Source organism: Canis aureus, chromosome 5, assembly GCF_053574225.1.
Source record: "Canis aureus isolate CA01 chromosome 5, VMU_Caureus_v.1.0, whole genome shotgun sequence".
NCBI classification, from domain to species: domain Eukaryota; kingdom Metazoa; phylum Chordata; class Mammalia; order Carnivora; family Canidae; genus Canis; species Canis aureus.
The window spans coordinates 53732716-53753636 of record NC_135615.1 but is presented as its reverse complement, the minus strand read 5'-3'; the positions used below and the strand labels follow the sequence as shown (position 1 = coordinate 53753636).

The following is a 20921-nucleotide window of genomic DNA, read 5'->3' as shown; positions in this document are numbered from 1 at the left end:
ACAGTGATTAAAGGATCAATTTTATAGGAAGATGTGACAAGTCTAAATGTATACACGACTCATGTACTAATTTAAAATATATGATGCAAAACTGACAGAACTAAAAGGATAGAGACTGATCCACAATCTTAATTAGGGAATTGCACATACATATCTCAGCCAGAGATAAAACAAGTTATTTAAAACAGCTAATGTAAAAGATTTGAAAAATTGTGTTAACGAACTTGACCCAATATTTATATAACAACTAACAAGTGGAGAATACACATACTTTTCAAATATACATGAAATAACAATACAAACCATACAGTGTGCATTTTTTTAAAGATTAATTCTTTTTCTTAAAAGATTAATTGATTTATTTGAGAGAGTGAGTACATGAGTGGAGAGAGGGATAGAGGGAGAGAATCTCTTTTTTTTTTACAAGTAGAAAATTATTTTATTTTATTTTATTTTAATAATAAATTTATTTTTTATTGGTGTTCAATTTGCCAACATACAGAATAACACCCAGTACTCATCCTGTCAAGTGCCCCCCTCATTGCCCGTCACCCATTCACCCCCACCCCCTGCCCTCCTCCCCTTCTACCACCCCTAGTTCGTTTCCCAGAAATAGGAGAGAATCTCAAGCAGACTCCCTGCTGAGTTGCAGAGCCCCACCACAGGGTGTGATCCCACAACCCATGAGATCATGAACTGAGCCAAAACCAAGAGTTGGAGGTTGACTAGACTGAGCCACCCAGGCACCCAAACTAATTTTTAGTAGCTTGCAAAGGACTGACTCATTCAGAGTATGTCCTCTAACCACAATGATAATTAGCTAGAACTCAGTAACAAAAAGTTAACTAGGAAGTCCCCAATGTTTGGAGATTAACAACATAAATCTAAATAGCCCATGGGTCACAGAAGAAATCAAAACAGGCATGAGAAAATATTTTGAATTAGAAATAATGAAAATACAACATATCAGAGGCACCTGGGTGGCTCAGTTGGTCGGGTGTCTGCCTTCAGCTCAGGTCATGGTCTCAGGGTCTTGGGATCCAGGCCCCTGTAGGGCTCTCTGCTCAGTGGGGAGTCTGCTTCTCCCTCTCCCTCTGTGCTTTCTCTCTCTCTCACTCAAATAAATAAATACAATTTAAAAAAATACAACATATCAGAAGCTATGAGATGATGTTAAAGTAGCCCCTAGAGGAAAATGGACTGACTTTAATGCTTATATTTAAAAATAGTTCTTTCATCCATTTTGAGTTTATCTTTGTGTATGGTGAAAGAGAGTGGTCTAGTTTCATTCTTCTGCATGTGTATGTCCAATTTTCCCAGCACCATTTATTGAAGAGACTGTCTTTCTTCCAATGGATAGTCTTTCCTCCTTTATCGAATATTAGTTGACCATAAAGTTCAGGGTCCACTTCTGGGTTCTCTATTCTGTTCCACTGATCTATGTGTCTGTTTTTGTGCCAGTACCACACTGTCTTGATGACCACAGCTTTGTAGTACAACCTGAAATCTGGCATTGTGATGCCCCCAGATATGGTTTTCTTTTTTAAAATTCCCCTGGCTATTCGGGGTCTTTTCTGATTCCACACAAATCTTAAAATAATTTGTTCTAACTCTCTGAAGAAAGTCCATGGTATTTTGATAGGGATTGCATTAAACGTGTATATTGCCCTGGGTAACATTGACATTTTCATAATATTAATTCTGCCAATCTATGAGCATGGAATATTTTTCCATCTCTTTGTGTCTTCCTCAATTTCTTTCAGAAGTGTTCTGTAGTTTTTAGGGTATAGATCCTTTACCTCTTTGGTTAGGTTTATTCCTAGGTATCTTATGCTTTTGGGTGCAATTGTAAATGGGATTGACTCTTTAATTTCTCTTTCTTCAGTCTCATTGTTAGTGTATAGAAATGCCACTGATTTCTGGGCATTGATTTTGTATCCTGCCACGCTACCGAATTGCTGTATGAGTTCTAGCAATCTTGGGGTGGAGACTTTTGGGTTTTCTATGTAGAGTATCATGTCATCGGCGAAGAGGGAGAGTTTGACTTTTTCTTTGCCAATTTGAATGCCTTTAATGTCTTTTTGTTGTCTGATTGCTGAGGCTAGGACTTCCAGTACTATGTTGAATAGCAGTGGTGAGAGTGGACATCCCTGTCTTGTTCCTGATCTTAGGGGAAAGGCTCCCAGTGCTTCCCCATTGAGAATGATATTTGCTGTGGGCTTTTCATAGATGGCTTTTAAGATGTCGAGGAATGTTCCCTCTATCCCTACACTCTGAAGAGTTTTGATCAGAAATGGATGTTGTATTTTGTCAAATGCTTTCCCTGCATCTAATGAGAGGATCATATGGTTCTTGGTTTTTCTCTTGCTGATATGATGAATCACATTGATTGTTTTACAGGTGTTGAACCAGCCTTGTGTCCCAGGGATAAATCCTACTTGGTCATGGTGAATAATTTTCTTAATGTACTGTTGGATCCTATTGGCCAGTATCTTGTTGAGAATTTTTGCATCCATGTTCATCAGGGATATTGGCCTGTAATTCTCCTTTTTGGTGGGGTCTTTGTCTGGTTTTGGAATTAAGGTGATGCTGGCCTCATAGAATGAATTTGGAAGTACTCCATCTCTTTCTATCTTTCCAAACAGCTTTAGGAGAATAGGTATGGTTTCTTCTTTAAACGTTTGATAAAATTCCCCTGGGAAGCCATCTGGCCCTGGACTCTTGTGTCTTGGGAGGTTTTTGATGACTGCTTCAATTTCCTCCCTGGTTATTGGCCTGTTAAGGTTTTCTATTTCTTCCTGTTCCAGTTTTGGTAGTTTGTGGCTTTCCAGGAATGCGTCCATTTCTTCTAGAAAGATCTAAATGTGAGACAAGATTCCATCAAAATCCTAGAGAAGAACACAGGCAACACCCTTTTTGAACTCGGCCACAGTAACTTCTTGCAAGATACATCCACGAAGGCAAAAGAAACAAAAGCAAAAATGAACTATTGGGACTTCATCAAGATAAGAAGCTTTTGCACAGCAAAGGATACAGTCAACAAAACTAAAAGACAACCTACAGAATGGGAGAAGATATTTGCAAATGACCTATCAGATAAAGGGCTAGTTTCCAAGATCTATAAAGAACTTATTAAACTCAACACCAAAGAAACAAACAATCCAATCATGAAATGGGCAAAAGACATGAACAGAAATCTCACAGAGGAAGACATAGACATGGCCAACATGCATATGAGAAAATGCTCTGCAGCACTTGCCATCAGGGAAATACAAATCAAAACCACAATGAGATACCACCTCACACCAGTGAGAATGGGGCAAATTAACAAGGCAGGAAACAACAAATGTTGGAGAGGATGCAGAGAAAAGGGAACCCTCTTACACTGTTGGTGGGAATGTGAACTGGTGCAGCCACTTTGGAAAACTGTGTGGAGGTTCCTCAAAGAGTTAAAAATAGACCTGCCCTACGACCCAGCAATTGCACTGTTGGGGATTTACCCCAAAGATACAGATGCAATGAAACGCAGGGACACCTGCACCCCGATGTTTCTAGCAGCAATGGCCACGATAGCCAAACTGTGGAAGGAGCCTTGGTGTCCAACGAAAGATGAATGGATAAAGAAGATGTGGTCTATGTATACAATGGAATATCACTCAGCTATTAGAAATGACAAATACCCACCATTTGCTTCAACATGGATGGAACTGGAGGGTATTATGCTGAGTGAAGTAAGTCAGTCGGAGAAGGACAAACATTATATGTTCTCATTCATTTGGGGAATATAAATAATAGTGAAAGGGAATATAAAGGAAGGGAGAAGAAATGTGTGGGAAATATCAGAAAGGGAGACAGAACGTAAAGACTGCTAACTCTGGGAAACGAACTAGGGGTGGTAGAAGGGGAGGAGGGTGGGGGGTGGGAGTGAATGGGTGACGGGCACTGGGGGTTATTCTGTATGTTAGTAAATTGAACACCAATAAAAAATAAATTAAAAAAATAATAAAAAATAGTAATGGTTCAAAAGCAATAATCTAAGAGACCTTCTCAAGTGTCTAGTAAAAGAAAAAAAAAGTATCCTCAAGGGACGAAGAAAGGAAACAAGTGAAACCAGAAGTGTGGCACTCCAATCACCCATCAATAACAATTAGGATAGACTGCCCCAGCTATCAGCAGATAGCCTCTGGTGGTCCAGCGCCTTCAGGGTTTGCCTCAATTATACAGAACCTCCTCACCCAAGGGCATGCCCTTCTTGGGCAGCCCATATCCAGTGACTGATTGAGGTGGAGATATGAAGCCCCAGACATCTGAGCCCAAAGCAAGACATTCCTGATAGCCTATCTACCCATAACGCTCCCTGTAGGGTTATCTGAGCTTTATCAGGATAGATCAGTTAGACTTCTGACCAGTGAGCTTTCAGCCTTCTCCCTGCCATAGGAATTAATCTCTAGTAAGTCCACTGCATGGCAAACTCTGTCAGAGTGTCTACTTTGAGAGACAAATTTGCAGAAATCCATGGAAAAGAATATGGACCCAAAATACAGAAAATTAACAAAACTAAAAATTAATTATTTGAAACATTAATAACATTAATAAATACCTAGCGAGACTCATTAAGGCAAAAAGAGCAAACAAAAATATTCAACAAAAATTTTTTGTTTGATACAACACAGTTGATACAGAACACTTGTATTACCATGAGAATTCCTCATTTTGTTCTTTTATAGCCCCAACCAGCTCTCTGTCCTCATTCCATTCCTTCCAACCCTAATCCCTGGAAATCACTATTCTACATCCTAGAATTTTACCTTTTTAAGGATATATATAAATGAAATTTTATAGTATGGTTTTTATTACTGGAGTTTCTCATTCAACACTGTTCCCTGGAGATCGATCTAAGTTGTATGTATCAATAATTCATTCCTTTTTATTGCTGAGTAGTATTTGATGGTATGGATATACCGTATTTAACCATTTACCCATTGAAGGTCATCTGGCTTGTTTCCAGTTTTAAGCTGTTAGGAAGATGGCCCCTATGAATATTTATGTACCAATTTTTAAAAACATGTATCTAACCTTTTCTGAGATAAATGTTCAAGTGCAACTGCTAGGTTATATGGTAGTTGCATGGTACAATAGGCTAGAATGTGTCTCCTTGAAATTCAAATTTGGAGCCCTAATCCCCAGTACCTCAGAATGTGAGGTAATTGTAGTTGGAAATAGGGCTTTAAAGAGGTAACTAAGGTAAATGAAGTCATACAGGTGGGCCTTAATCCAGTAAGACGAGGGTCATCCTAAGAAGCAAAGAGTGAGATACAGACAACATGAACAAGGGGCAACAATGTGAGGGCACATCGAGAAGGTAGCCAACTGCAAGCCAAGGACAGAGGCCTCAAAAGGTGATCTTGGATTTCCAGCCTCCAGAGCTATGAGAAAATAAATTTCTGTACTTAAGCCACTTGGTCTTTGCTACTTTGTTATCGTGCCCCAAGGAAATCAAGGCACATGCCTGGTTTTTATAAGAAACTGCCAAATTGTATTCCAGAGCTGCTGCATATTCCCATCATTAATGTGTGGTGATCAGTTTCTCTGAACTCACTCCAACATTTGATATTGCCATTAGTCTTTATTTTAGCCATTGTGACTGATACGTGGTATCTCATTTCATTGTTGTTTTAATTTGCATTTCCCAAATGGCTAATTACAGTGAACATCATTTCATGTGCTTATTTTCCATCTTCTTCATAAAACATGTCTTAATGTCTTTTTCCCATGTGCTAATTAGATTTTTTGCTTGCCTTTACAGTTAAATTTTGTTATGTAGCCTAGACATTGATCCTTTTTTGGGTATGTGGTTGGAAAGTATTTTCTTCTTGTTTATAGATTGTCTTTTCATTCTCTTAACAGGGTCTTTTTGCAGGGTAAATTTTTTTTTTTTTATTTTATTGAGCTCCAATTTATCAAATTTTCCTCTTACAGGTCTTACTTACTTCCTTACTTACAGGTCTTACTAGTGTCAGTTTGAGGGTTCCTCTTACTCTTAGGTCCTAAAGACTTTTCTCCTATATTTTTTTCTAAAAGTTTTATAGTTTTATTTTACTTTTAACTTTAGTTAATTTTTATATGAAGTATGAAGTTTAGGTCAAGATTCAGTTATTTAAAAGGCTATCCTTGGGCAGCCCCGGTAGCTCAGTGGTTTAGTGCTGCCTTCGGCCCAGGGTGTGATCCTGGAGACCCTGTATTGAGTCCCGTGTCGGGCTCCCTGTATGGAGCTTGCTTCTCCCTCTGCCTGTGTCTCTGCCAATCTCTCTCTCTCTCTCCCCCTCTCCCTCTCTCATAAATAAATAAAATCTTTAAAAAAATAAAAAATAAAAGGCATCCTTCCTTCAATGAATTGTATTATCAGACTCTAAACAGGGTATGTGAGTCAAAAAGGCTAAGGATAATTGTCTGACGTAAGAGCCTTTATGAAGATTCCTAGATCTTATTACAGCAAAGCAAGCATGCTGTGGGTCTCTTTCGTGTTCTGCCTTCAAACAGTGTACGTAAGCCCTCTTCTTCCTTCCCTAGCTGAAGATATAAAAGAGAAATGAGCATAAGACCTAGAATTTTCTTCAGTGGTGTTTATAGGGGACAGTCTTATTCTGCTCTGATTTATGGTTATGGTTGTGAGTGATTGATGCTTATTTGACTTGTATCCCTGGGTTAAACCTCTAGCTTACGTGAACCCAAGGAACCAGCCCAATGATTTAAGACTTGCCAATTCCAAACACATATTTGACATTCAGTCCCCTCTCTGCTGTACTTAGCAGACTCTCCTAATCTAGATTCCCACCCTCCCTTGGCCACTGTGCACTTGCTTCATCCACACCCTTTTGTGAAATTACGAGTACTTCCAGTGTTGGTCTTCCTTTCCCTGGAAATGGTATTATTAGGTCACTTGGCAGAAGGAGGGGAAGAGAGCTGAATATTTGATAGTAGAATACAGAGGAGTCATTAGTTCTGAATATCAAATATTTCTTCTCATTCTGGACAAATGAATTACACCACTCCACCCCTCTGGAGTTTAGAAAACCATGTGGCTTGCATTGGCTAATAACATATAAGCTGAAATAATGTGTTCTGTTCCTGGTTGAAGTCTTTTTTTTTTAAATTTTTATTTATTTATGATAGTCACAGAGAGAGAGAGAGAGAGAGAGAGAGAGAGGCAGAGACATAGGCAGAGGGAGAAGCAGGCTCCATGTACCTGGTTGAAGTCTTTAAGAACTCTAGTGCTTCACCATCGGCTCCCTGTATAAATTAGTGAGGGTTCACATTGTAGAGCCTTCATCAGCCTACTAACCTAAGCAAAAACAATATTAAACAGAGTCCTGGCAACCCAAAAGAACATGTAGCATGAGTGACAAATAAACGCTATTGTTTTAAACCACTAAATTTGTTTATATTTTACCATAACTCCATCCGTCTTTATCAATATAATCCCAATGGCATTATATGCATTTACTTAGTTGTAACAATAAAGTTAAGTGGAAATCCAAATTTAAATTGATCTTTATATGTCTATAAGGATATTTATAGAAAAAAATACTAATTGAAAAAAAAATTATGGTCACACCATGTTCTTAAATTAGTTCTACAAACACAGTTTCTAGATGCAGATCAGTGACAGCCTTCCATGGGCTAAGACAGAAGCACACCAAAACTCATTCTGGGCACTGAGTCAATACTTGATATTTTTTTAATAAATGTAATCTCCAAGAGTGAAGTGAAATGAAGCAAAATGATGACCAGAAATAACTAAGTAGTATTTCAACTGTCTGACAGCAGTGTAGGAACAAATAGTTTAACAAAACTTTATACCCATCGAGCAAGATGCTGGATGGATAAAAGAAAAATCGCAACCCGTTACACTCTAATCTTGGATAAAGCAGATATTCAGGAGATTATGAAAGGAGAAATGTGCTCTGTGTTCTAAGGGACCACAAAGGAGGGGTAAATGTCATGGTATCCAAGTTTATACATCATGGCAAATAATCATTTTCAGCTCAAAATCTCATCAGAAAGTTATGCTCTTGATTAACCAGAGCAAAATTTAATCCAGAACACATACAGGCAGAACCCAGGAGAAGCAAGCCAGAGAACACAGTGTACTCAGATGAAAGAGCCAGAGAAGTGCAGAGCCCCGCAGCAAAGACAAGAAGCCACATCTCACTAGGAAGTAATTAGAGACAAGAATTTCACAGAGCTCATGGAAAGCAGTTAAAGCTCCCTAGCAATGAAACTGATGATGTCTGAACTTGCTTAAGGTGAACTCTGAGCAAGTGTGTAGGCAAAGACAGATTCTCCGTAACTTCAAGGACCTCAAAGAAGAAAACTGTGTTGGGTTCACACAGGACAATCAGCAAATGGTGGTCTTGCAAGGCAGACTGGTCTGTACACCCAGGCTGGGAATGTAATCAAGACCATTTTTTTTAAGAAACCTCAAACTGGGGCTTTCAGTGATTCTTTGGTGAGGACGGAATGTATATTAATAGCAGTGTACACTAGTAATCAATAGCCATGTGACTGTGTATATATACATTTAAACTGTGAATTATTCTGAAAAGTTATGCTCACATTTACAGCCACATCTATGGTTTTCATGAGAGTGTGAGTTTATTCATTGTCAACTAAACCTACTTCTGTCTTTATAAAATCCTGACCTAAAGAACTGTTTTAGGAAAAGAGAAAGGCAGTTTGTGTTGAACTGCCACAAATATTATCCAGAGGGGTCAAAATGAGTTACAAAGTACGCCATATGAAATGGCATCTTGACAGGGCTGTTCCAGTGTACTATACTCACATCCTTTTATGATGGATGATGAAGGAAAACTGGTAAAAGGAAAAGAAAGGATTAGGGGGAGGGGAACAAAAATCTATAAAAATCAAACCATAACATCTCCTTCCACATCATCACATGTCAAATCATATTTTTCTTTCCTTTCTCCAAAACATGCACTTTAAGCAGGTCTATGTGCTCTGACCTGAAATTCTATGTCTAAGAGTCTAACCCTAGGAAATGACTGAAGATGTCCATGGAGATTTATAAGCAAAATGCATTCATTACAGAATTAATAATATTGAGGTGATAACAAATTTTTTAAAGCTTGTAACTATTAATAAGAAATGCAACTGATTTTTTCCAAATTGGGAAGAAAATATATATACAAAATCTGAGTAGTGATTCCAAATTCTAAGAAATGCAAAACTATGATCAACCCAGCTCATATGCCAATGAAAACCCTCTAACCATTGACTAACTGCTCACAGAACTCAAAGTGTTGAAACAATCGTCATCCTAGATCTCAGGGAGTACATTTTGGATCTCCTAGGAGTACAGCAAATATGAATGAAAGAATGGTACCAAGAACAAATTGTTTTAGGTTTAATGGACTTAAAATAGAGAGGAGCAATGTAAGATGAAGATGGGAGAGTACTCAGAAAAAAAAAATAGAAATACACCTCAACAACAAATTAGGTGTACTTTGGTTTTTGTGGGTATGTGTGTACGCGTTGTGTATGTGAGATATTTTTCCTGAAACTTAAAGGTAAAATTAATGAATTGACAATCAATCAAATGTTAACAAATAGTCCTGCTAAATCTAAAGTATCTTCTTTGGCAATAATTCTCACTGGCCTCTATGTAGTAAAAAGTAATAACAAACAGCGTTTTTCTCCATTAAAAGATGGTGACAGCTAAAGTCGAAATGCCCAACAAACAACTGTGAGAAACTTTATGAATCCTCCTCAGTCATCCCCAAATAATAATGGTGACCAAGCCAAGCCAGCTGCCTGCAACCCTCACCAGCCTCAGAGCTCCTAATGTCAAGCCCAGGTCCCACTAACAAGAGTGTTTTCACTTCTGTTTATACCATACCCTTCCTATCCACTGCTCCAATCCTCCCTGCCTACCCGCTTCCTTGGCACTAATGAAGATCTACTCCGTATGTATTTATTACCACATTTTAGTGACCAGCCATATTTTGAAACCACCTGAAGTACTCATGAATAGAGATGAAAAGGAAAAATGGATAAACAGATGAGACAGATGAATATGGACAGGTGCAAGGCAGCCTGACTGCAAACACACAAAAATTCAATTTCTCCTCCCAAGGAGTTTATAATCTGGCAGGAACCAGATGTGCAAATCAGTATAATACACAACTGCTTCAATACAGAGATTCACAAAGTCTACTGGCACAGGGGGGAAAGGAGCACCCAAGTCCACCAGGGGAAGATGGAAGAGGCTTTCCAGAAGCATTTGAGATTGAACTGAAAGAAGACATAGGAATTTTTGGAGCAGGGCTGGGAGGAGGCATTCCAACCAGAACAACTACATGTGGAAAGGCAATGATGAGGATCTATGAATCTGGAATTGCTGAGAGGAGGGCTGGGGGAAGAGAGGTGGGAGATGAAGCCTGAGAGGTTCATCAGCAGTGGCCACTTCAGGAGCGACCAAGAAGAAAAAGTCATGATGGCAGAACATGCTATGGAAAGGGAAAAAAAAAAAAAAAAAATCAACTAAAAGATACTTGGTGTGGTCATAAAGGTAATGCATGCTTCACCTTTTTTCTTTTCAGAGTCTGTTTTGTTATTCATATTTATATATTTTAAATTTAGTTTTAATGTGTTCTAAGTCATGGCTAGATAAAATGAGCCTGTATGATGAGTAGTGTATAAGTAACAACGCAAATAACACCCATTCACCGGTTTCAGGAACTGGAATGTCACTATCATCTGTAAAGCCCCTCCCAGGCCTATTGTAAGGCTGTCAGGGACCCCACAGACATACCCCAAGACTTCCAAAGTGAGCCTGTCAGATCACCAGTCCTGTGGGATCCTGCGGTAAGGGGGAGCCATGAAATATACTTGGGAAAAACTAGCACACTGGCCCATCAATGCCTTACAATAGGCTGCCTGGCCTTGCTGAACCTGGGTCTCTCCAACCGGTTGGACCACACTTTCCTCTCTCCTTTACTTTTCTTTTTACATACCCATTATTTATCCCACAGAGTCACATTCTGAGGAACTCACCTACTGCATCTTGCACTAAGGAATGTCTGTTGCCAACCTCATTGCCTCAGGTGAGCTTTCCCAGAAGGGCCCAAGTTCTGCTTCAGGCATACAGGTAAGCAGCCTTCTCTGCCAAGGAGTGGATTCATTTCCTTACTTCACTGCAGAGGATTCAGAATATCAATTACTGCGACACATGACAAGTCAATGATACCTGTTAGAAGACCTGTTGCAAAGCCTCTCCTACTTGGCTGTAGCGGGATAAAAATGTCAACGTCTTATTCCCCTCCCCCTTCCTCAAAATAGCGCCCCAAACTCTATGCCAATGGTTGTGCTTTTTCAGGCAACAAATGCACACTTTTCACTTTGTATCATGCATTGTATCACTCATAATTCAACTGATCTTTAAGAATATCAATGTTTATAGGTGAAGTAAAATCCCTTTTCCCTAACTCCTTTCTGAAGGCCAATTCTTTCATTCATTGCTATTCATTAAACAAATACTTATTTAGCACCTACTATAGGCCAGACACTACTCCAAGGCTGTGGATGTGGCTGTGAACAAAAGAAGCCAAGATACCTCCACTCTAGGCTTATGTTCCAGGAGGGACACAACTGATAGATTAATCAAATGAAAAAGCAAAACAGAAAAACAAATGTAAACTTATTATTATCATGTGCACATATACACCAAAATATAAAGATGGTAAGTGGTGGTAAGTGTCACAGTATAGATAGATAGAGTGAGCAGGAAAAGGTGATAGGGAATAAGATGAGGGATGAAATTATTGTAAATAAGCAGTCAGGGAAGGTGTCAGACAAGTTGTGTAAAAGAACCAGAAGTTTTCTTTCTCTCTGGACCATCTCATCCTATGAGTGCTTCCTTAAACTCCTGTGGCAGAGGAATGCCGGGAAAATAAAATAAAATAAATAAATAAATAAATAAATAAATAAATAAAAATAAAAATAAAAAATATATATAGCCTTGCACCAGTGGCTGCCTTTCCCATCCCGCTGTGTAGGTCCCAGTTGCAGAGACTATGGAGAGTCACCTATCTCAAGTTAGCAGACACTCGGGTGAATGAGTAACTTGGGATCACAGTGATGAGCCCACTTTCTTTTCTCCAGAGTGCACAGATATGGGACACCTGCCCTGAGGACACAGGACAGGACAAGATCTGGGTGTCCTGCATATGTTTACAGGAGATTCAGGATTTTCACCTTAAATAATATTGTTACTGCCTTTTATTTTTCCCTAATCGTGACTCTGTCCAGGAGGAAGTCTCTGTTCCACGATAGTGGCAAACACTCCTCTAACCCTGCTAGTTTTCTTTTTTGCACAGGAAGAGAACAGAACTGAGGTCAGACTTTAGACAATAGTGGTATGTAGCCAGAATTCAATGACATTAATTATTTTCATGGTATTTAATTTTGCCTAAAATAAACTGATTCAAGCAAAAGTGAGTCTACTTAAAGCAAATATTCAGTAAGTGGCAGTACAAGTGAGTTTAGATGTTGTAAAAACTGTGAAGTTAGAGCACTATAACTGAAGTTAGGAAGACACTGTCCTTGGTTCATAAGAGCTAAAAGCAAATCTGTTGAACTCCCTCTTCCTCTCGGATTCACATACCATTAGACAGTGCATTGCTCAAAAAGCCAGAGTTACCGGTGATTTTTATCACTGCAAAATGTATGGAAATCTCTTAGCCTGTGTCTAAATACTTTCTTAATGATATGAGTATTCTATCAATAACCAGTATGTGATTTCAGTTCTCTTTGAATCTGCAAGCTACCCTTGATCCCTTGAAAAGTTTTTTTTTTTTTAATTTAAGATTTTATTTACTTAATCTTGAGAGACACAGAGAGAGAGGCAGAGGGAGAAGCAGGCTCCCTGCAGAGAGCCTAATGTGAGACTCAATCCCGGGATCCCAGGATCCCAAGATCATGACCTTAGCACCGCTGAGCCACCCAGGTACCCCCCCTTGGAAAGATTCTTGATGTGAGTTTGGAGAAAAACAAGCAGCAATCATGAATACACCATCTCTGACTGAAGAACTAACAACTGTTTCAAGGATTCCTTATGACATCAATTACTGGAGGGCAAACAGCCTCCCTGGTGACAAGAGAGGGTAACTGAAATTTTTTGTTCAACTAAATGACCAGAATTATTTTTTAAAATCCTGGTATCTGTCATTAAGTACCCTAGAAGGAGTTGAAAATTCAACCCAAAGCAAAGATATTTTAATTGGGTCAACTTTGCCAACTGAGCCAATTTCTGTTAAGTATCCATCCATCCCTCATGTCTCATGTTCACACAGGAGATACAAAAGGAGCTGATGCTGCAATAGTGTTAAAAATAAAATATCTCCCCCTAAGTTTAAGCATATTCAAAAGTAACACTCCTGTAACACCTAAACCTTTCTATCCACTCCTTCTCCTTCCCTGCCAACCTGTCTGCAGATAGACGGTTTGGAAAGCCTGGAAAAAATATTTTTTAGCACAAATCATCATTATAAATCAGTCAACACATTAAGAGGACAAATTTTTATTCCTCCTCTTTTCCTCTCCCCCTCTTTCTCCTTTTCCTCTTTCAAACACACACACAAACACACACACACACGCACACGTGCACGCATATACACACATATACCACCTATCCAGAATGTGAATCCACGTGTGGATTTTATCCTTCAAAGTTCTCAGGTTTTAGTATCTTAAAACTTTGGATTATTTCTATCCAAGAAACCAGTAAATCTAAACAACCCCTTGACTGTTTTTCGATTCTTAATCACTTAATTCCTTGAAAAATAATTTAAAATTCAGCTTTCTGTACTCTTCCTATCCTCTAAAAGTAGCTTGCTTACACTTGTTGGTTGCTATTAAAGTCATTTCAACATAGCTCATTCCTGAGACTGGCTTTCTACATAACAGATTGAGAAAAAACTAGACAAACTGGTTGAGTGTATGAATCTGATATATTCTCAATGAAGCCATGGTGGGTTAAATATCCTATGCAAGTACAGTAAATCCACTGAAGGAGTGGGTGCTATAATGATATCTGAGAGGCAGGCAAAGAGTTACTCCACTGATCTCTGTGTCCTCTGCCTTCTGCTCACAACAAGGCCAAATGGTACAAAATGATACACAAAGCCAGTGGTGCCACTGTACCAAAGCCAATGAGACTACATGAGTTCACACTGTCTTTCTGTTGCTGGAGTCTACATGGGCTGGAGCTAGCTTACTTTTAATTTAAAAAATTTTCTGTGTGTGTTCTGGCAACTTCAGCTCAGCTCCAAAACATAATCCAAACACAAAAACTATAGTTTTCAGCCTGGCTCCACATGGAGTGTCTACAAAGGCCTACAGTGCACCTTGGATGACTTTCAAGTTTTTCAAAACCATCTGGAGTCTTTTAAAGTTGTCATTATTTAAAGAACCTGCAGAGAGGGGAGAAAGCAATTTGGGTCTCAGGAGAAAAAGAAGAAATAAGATTTAAGGTAGTCAACAAATGTGGAAAAATCCAGGTATTGTCCCCCTCCAAGTGCTCCGGACATTATCCACCTTCTTCCTACTGCTTTAGCTGCCCTCTCCCAGGTGGTTCATCCTCTATGGATACAACCTGCCTTGAAGTAGAAAGAAGTGGTCTGCTTTTGTCTTTTCTTTGAAAGACCTTGGATCTTCTCATTCTCCATAATTCTATCTTGTTATTTAAATCTACACAACAGCTGCTTCTCCTTTACTTTTCTCCTACTGTCATGGGTATCTATTGCCAAACCTTGCTCTGAATTTGCAATCAGGTGATTTTTATTCTTCTAAGTCTCTGTTGCCAAATTCTGGCACAACCATACTTTATTAATGGTAACTTCTCTGTTTCTCATTTCTGATACATTTATGTTTTTGAGCCCTTCCCTAAAAGATCTCCCTCTGCTTCTGTGACCTCTACTTCCCACTTCTACAAAGCTCTTGACTAGAATATAACCATTACTTTCCTTCTGTCACACTCTTCGGCACCCACCTACCACATTTATTATTTCTCACTCTCTGCATCTCATCTGCTTTGGTCATAGATTTCTTCATGACCAGCTTAGGTTATGATTTCCTGTTTTGCTCTCTTTAGCCTTAACCAACTTGCTTCTCTGTCCCAATCTTATTACTTGAAGTAATTTCAAAGATCCACATTAGCAAAATGAAAAAAAATTTAAGACATAAGACTTTAACTGAATTTCCCTTGAAAAGCACAAAATAGAAGCACAATTCACAGTTGACCCAACTTGACCCAACAATGTTCCTCAGTGAACTCCAATAAGAGTGATTTATTATCCATGCATCTATTCAAAAACATACCCTGTCAGTATCATGAAAACCCCCTAAGTATTGTTCAGGAGTAAAAAGGTACATTCAGTTCACATTCTTCCTATTAGATAACGTGGTCTTAATCAGCAGAGGCTAAAAATAGAGATTTCTTGTTCCTGGAAATGATTGACTCCAATTTCTCTTTCCAATGAATTTGAAATGAGAAGTTGAAGGGTCTTTGCCTCCTGGGAACATCCAAAAGAAAATTAAAAACACATTTCTTTTACCAGTATTCTATAAACATAAGGTTGATGAGTACATTTAAGCTTTGAAAAACTTTTCCTATGCAATGTATAACCCAGAGAAATACATCATTCCTGCTCTAGAATTGAATATTTTATGAGTCTTGAACTCTTACAGAAAGAAAATCAGTCCTAAGCCTATGAAATGCAATCTTCCAAAATATAGTTTTACTACTAAAGACTAATTTTATCTTTTTTATCTTGAGAGTTACTTGAAGTATTTAAACATCTATCTATCTATCTATCTATCTATCTATCTATCTATCTATCTATCTATTATCTATCTATGCAATGGTTTTCCTTTCCCCCCAATTACTGAGATGGTTGATCTGGTCACTAGATTATATTGATGATCCAAACATAGTCATCTGCATGAGTAAATCAACTGCAAACAATTTACAATGTTATGTTTCTTAGTCCTCAATTGATTCAGATCATGTGTCATCCTTCTCTGTTTGGACATAAAGTTAAGAAAATTGAAGTTTTGAATATGTCTAAGTTGTGTAGAGACCGGAGTTCAGGGTATTAAAAGTCATTTCAGTTAATCTGGAATGGTGATACCTGAAGATGAAGAAAGCTCAGTAAACACTGATTACACTCACTCCCTGCCATCCCAGGCCTAAACAAATCACCCAGAACGAACACCAACCAAATCCTGTTTTTACTTAATGATTACTCCATGCAATTGTGACTATACAGAATTTGATTCCAGCATTTCAGAGCACTAAAAGTTCTAACTGAGCATTCCAAACCCAAATATAGGTTACAGTTTACTCTTTCATACACAATTTCCTTAAGGAAAAAAGTGCATTGTCACTGCTATCAAAGCTGAAAAACAATAAATACCTCTGATCACAAAGTTTAGCAATTTTCTCTAAGAATGAGGAGCCACATTTCATATACTGTTATACTTATATATCACTGGATCATTTTTCTCCTGATAGCTAATCTACTTCTTGGCAAGTAATTCAGATCAACAAAAAAATTGATTTAAATCTTCTGGGCTACTTAGGGCTAGACTGTTGTTCAATTTTAAGTCTCTTTTAGGAAATCAATTTGTACTCTTCTATCAATTAACAGCATTTGTTCATAGACTCAAAATACAAATTGAGTTTTAAATCTGTCTCTGAATATAATAGTGAGAGTAATAAATGAATTATGTTTACTTGTAGAAAAAAAAAGAGGAAATAAAGAGAAAAGTTATCCAATGTGCTATTAAGAATTAAGAGTAAAGCAGAGCACTACTGGTACAAAGAACTGAATCTTACCTGTCTTCTCCACTACACTAAGTGCCAGAAAACCACATGATTTGAACAGTGAAAAGATGATGCCTTTGGCTGGTTTTTCAAGGACAAAAGAGGTAATACTAGGTTGTTAAATATACAGGCACCTTTCTCACAATACTGCTATGCAAATGTCAACATCTTCAAATAAATGGCAGGCCACTAAAAAGCTAATAATTAAGTCTCAGTTTTTTGGCTAGAAATAAAAAAAAAGGTGACACACATCTAACACATAAAAATCATTGTGATTCAACTATAGGAATGAAAATGGCTATGTGTAGAAATAATTCAGTTGCAAATTTCTAAGAAAATCAGAACTTTTTAAATCTAGAATGGTCTTTAAGAGATGAAATATGAACTGAGAATATAAAATTTAGAATCCCCATATTCAGGTAATGATTTTTTTTTTTTTTTTAGTAAATTAGTCTGCTGTCAAAGAATGAGTCAATAATAGATATATAAAAGTTTGAAGGGCTATCCAATTCAACCTTTGAAATAATGCATTCATTTGAACCCTGCAGTGGAAAACACTCTGGACTCTCTCATTCAAAAAAGTATTTAGGATAGAATACATATAGTATATTGAGTCAAGTGAAACAAAATGTATAGTAAAAAGCACCAGAAGAAGTATATTAAAAGTAAAAAAATGGGGGCACCTGGGTGGCTCAGTGGTTGAGCGTCTACCTTTGACTCATGATCCCAGGGTCCTGGGATGGAGTCCCACATCAGACTCCCTGCAAGGAGCCTACTTCTCCCTCTGCATTTATCTCTGCCACTCTCTCTGCGTCTCTCATGAATAAATAAATAAAATCTTAAAAAAAAAAAAGTAAAAAAAATGTATGCCTTTTTAGTGGGAGGATGACCAGTGAAATTTTCCTACATTTCTATGTTTTTAGTATTTTTTTCCCTAGATTGAGCATTTATAACTTTTATAATCACAAAAGAAAAGAGGATGGGAGCCTAAGTTACTCATTTATATACCAAACATTTGGGGAGCACCGTCCTTGACAAAAGAAATACAGAGTATTTCTCAATTAAATCCCAGAACTACTTACATCCGAGTCTCTTAGAAATGTTTTATCTAGAAATCATGAATTTCTAGACACCTTATCCTCTTGAGTGGGAGTCAGAAAGCTGCATATCTGGTAAGCCCCTCAAGGGATTCTTCTGAACACTTGAATAAGAAACTCTGCTACCGAGACCTATTGGAGGAACCTCTACACCTGACTGATGTGTGTGGCTTCCCTAAATTGAGACTTAGAGAAAAAGTGATTTGATAGGTAGAAAAAAAAAGAGACAAGAAAAGGAGATCAGGATGACACTAACATCCAAACATTCTAGATCAACATTTCTCAATTCTAACAGTCCCGTTATAATCATCTGAGACTCTGTTCCTCAAAGATGCCAAGCACTGCTATCAGTTGGGAGTTTGTTCAAAATGCAGATCTTCAAGTGAAGGCCTTGGATCTACTGAATTCGAATCTGCATTTTAATAAAATTTTAGGATAATCTGCATCCCTATTAAATTTAAAGAAACATGTTTGAGAAGCAGCCTAGCTCAGGCCTTCTAAAATGGATGTTTCATTAATTGACCCTCAGGTAGCATTTCTCATCTGTCTTAACTCCTAAATTTGAATATGTGTTGAGAAGAGTTTGAATTTCTTTGCTTTGAATAATGCTTGAATTCACCACAATTGTACCACTTAATTACATACAAGAGTAAATGAAAGTACCCTTTCCACAAGGGAATTATTGTTGATAATTTGGTATAAAGTATTCTCGATCTTTCCCCTGAATTTATGGAACTATCTCTCAATTCCTTTCTGTACTGGGTCAACTGCACACACTATTCCCCATTTCTGAAAGGGACTTCTCTCACTATTCACTTGAACTCCAACTCATTCTTCAGGTCTCATATTAAAAAGTCATTTCCTCAGGGCACCTGGGTGGCTCAGTTGGTTAAGTGTCTGCCTTCAGCTCAGGTCACGTTACAGGGTCTGGGGATCAAGCCCTGCTTTGGGCTCCCTGTTCAGCAAGGAACCTGCTTCTCCCTCTTCTTCTGCCTGCTGCCCTCCTTGCTTATGCTCTCCCCCTCTCCGCCAAATGAATAAAAATCTTTAAAAAGAAAAAAAAAGTCATTTCCTCAAAAAATTTTTGATTTTTTTCCAAAATAGTTGTTTTTCTGGTACTTGCTTTTTAAAGAGTATTTTATTTTTCTGTCTCATCAACAATTTTGTAATTTCCTATAGTAATTATGACCAAAGGTGGGACATATTTTTAATGACCCTTAGATACACAATACAGGAAAACAATCATCAATACTTCATATAGTATTGAAACTTAGCCTAAGCACTACCATACATAGAGATTTGTTACATAACTGAAAAAGAATGAATTTCATCTCAGTTTGGGGACCATGGTATCAAATCCTAAGATTTTGAATTCACCATCATAAATGATAAAAATCATTTATAACTCAATTTCTTTGGTAATTAAAAAAAGTCCTTATAAAATCCTCTTTCCTTCTGTGTAAAGCTATTCTTTAGAGTCATGAATCTTTTATCTGCATAATTTTAGAACTCCTTTTGTGAACGTTTATTGTATTCATCATCCAACAAAAGTGTTGGTGTCTAACATTGCCAATGAATACGATACTCTGTAGCTTAAAAATCTTTGGTTATTATCATAGTACTGTTTACCTTGAATCACAGGACCTATACTAAATGTTTACTGCTGGATTTATGTTTGCCTTATCTCTTCCCTATGTATTTTTTAAATTATAAAATTGAATCAAATTATTTTTTTTTGTAGTGAAAGTAGAGTTTATTAAAGATACAAAGAGAGAGTGAGAGATACAGAAAGGGGATGAACATGAGTCTCATCTTTGCTTGGGGTCTGGGGTCTTTATTGGTGATTGTGGTCTGGTGCACACGTCCTCCAAGGCATCCAAGAACTGGTCAGGGCCAGGACAGGGTCCAGGTAATTTCTCACCTAATAGAAAGTGAGCTTATAATTTTATGACTTGATAGCCAATTCCCAATGTGAGATGAAATTCATTCTTTTATTTTCAGTTATGCAACAAAGCTCTATGTAATCAAATTAATTTTTAATCATCTTACACCCATTTACAAAGAACATGCAAGTCAAGCATGCCAAGTATTTCCTCCTGGGCAGAGTTTTAAATATATGAATGTAAACTATGTCAAATCTTAAAATTTCTATAAAAATGGGTTGTTACAAAATCAGCCAAGTGCTGAGATGATTACTGAAACCATTCCCTCGTGAATACTTTATCATTTTTATTCTGCTTTCTCATTTTTCCACAACCTTTAAATGCTTGATTTTAAAATGTTCCTCTTCTCTCCCTCATTTTTAAGTTTTTGTAGAGTCTCAGAATAGTTTCTCTTACATGCTTTTGGCATGCAGACTTTAAAGCTTATTCAGTTTCACTTTTTTATACACATGAAGCAAATAACCAGTTAATATTATGGTCAGAACTCACTTCTGGCAGGGACTGATTATGACTGGACACGGGGGACACTTTCTCTCAGACATTCAATCTCCACCTCAAAAGCCTATGCAGGAGGAGGCAGTTATGAGAAAAAAGAAATGCTTATATGCACTTACGCATATAGAATTATATTAGACAAACCACAAATTCTGGTATTAAAAACCATGGGTGCTAGCGGGTACGTTAAATAAATTAGTTAATTCTCTGCGTAAGAGACATCCTTCAAGATAAATGTGATAAACCAACTTTGTTATTTTCATCATTCAGTCTATCTCTTTTTATTTTGTTTGGATTTTGGCTCCATAATCAAAGACTGAATTAAGAACAGTAGTTCAGTACAGTGGTGTTCCATGGTGTGTGGCAACTTCTCATTAACTGCTCCCAATGTCCCTGCCCTTGTGAAGCTTGCATTCTAATCAGTCTGTCAATATGATAAGCAATCAAATACACAAAAATGTATCTGTTAGTGGTAAGTGCTGT

At 37.7% G+C, this 20921-nt stretch overlaps 1 protein-coding gene and 1 long non-coding RNA gene across 25 annotated transcripts in view; both read right to left on the bottom strand.

Annotated features, from left to right (window-relative positions):
* Nucleotides 1-20921, bottom strand: part of LOC144314196 (uncharacterized) — a 492303-nt gene that overhangs the window by 191677 nt on the left and 279705 nt on the right. The gene's annotated exons all lie outside the window — the stretch shown is intronic.
* On the bottom strand, nt 2574-16320 carry LOC144313445 (uncharacterized). 2 transcript variants are annotated; one of them, XR_013379091.1, is made up of 4 exons: nt 16209-16320; nt 11074-11213; nt 7247-7342; nt 2574-2858 (listed from the first exon to the last, which is right to left on the bottom strand). It is a non-coding gene; the product is annotated as an uncharacterized LOC144313445 (long non-coding RNA). The 2 variants fall into 2 exon arrangements; XR_013379090.1 differs by lacking the exon at nt 2574-2858 and having other exon boundaries at nt 7192-7342.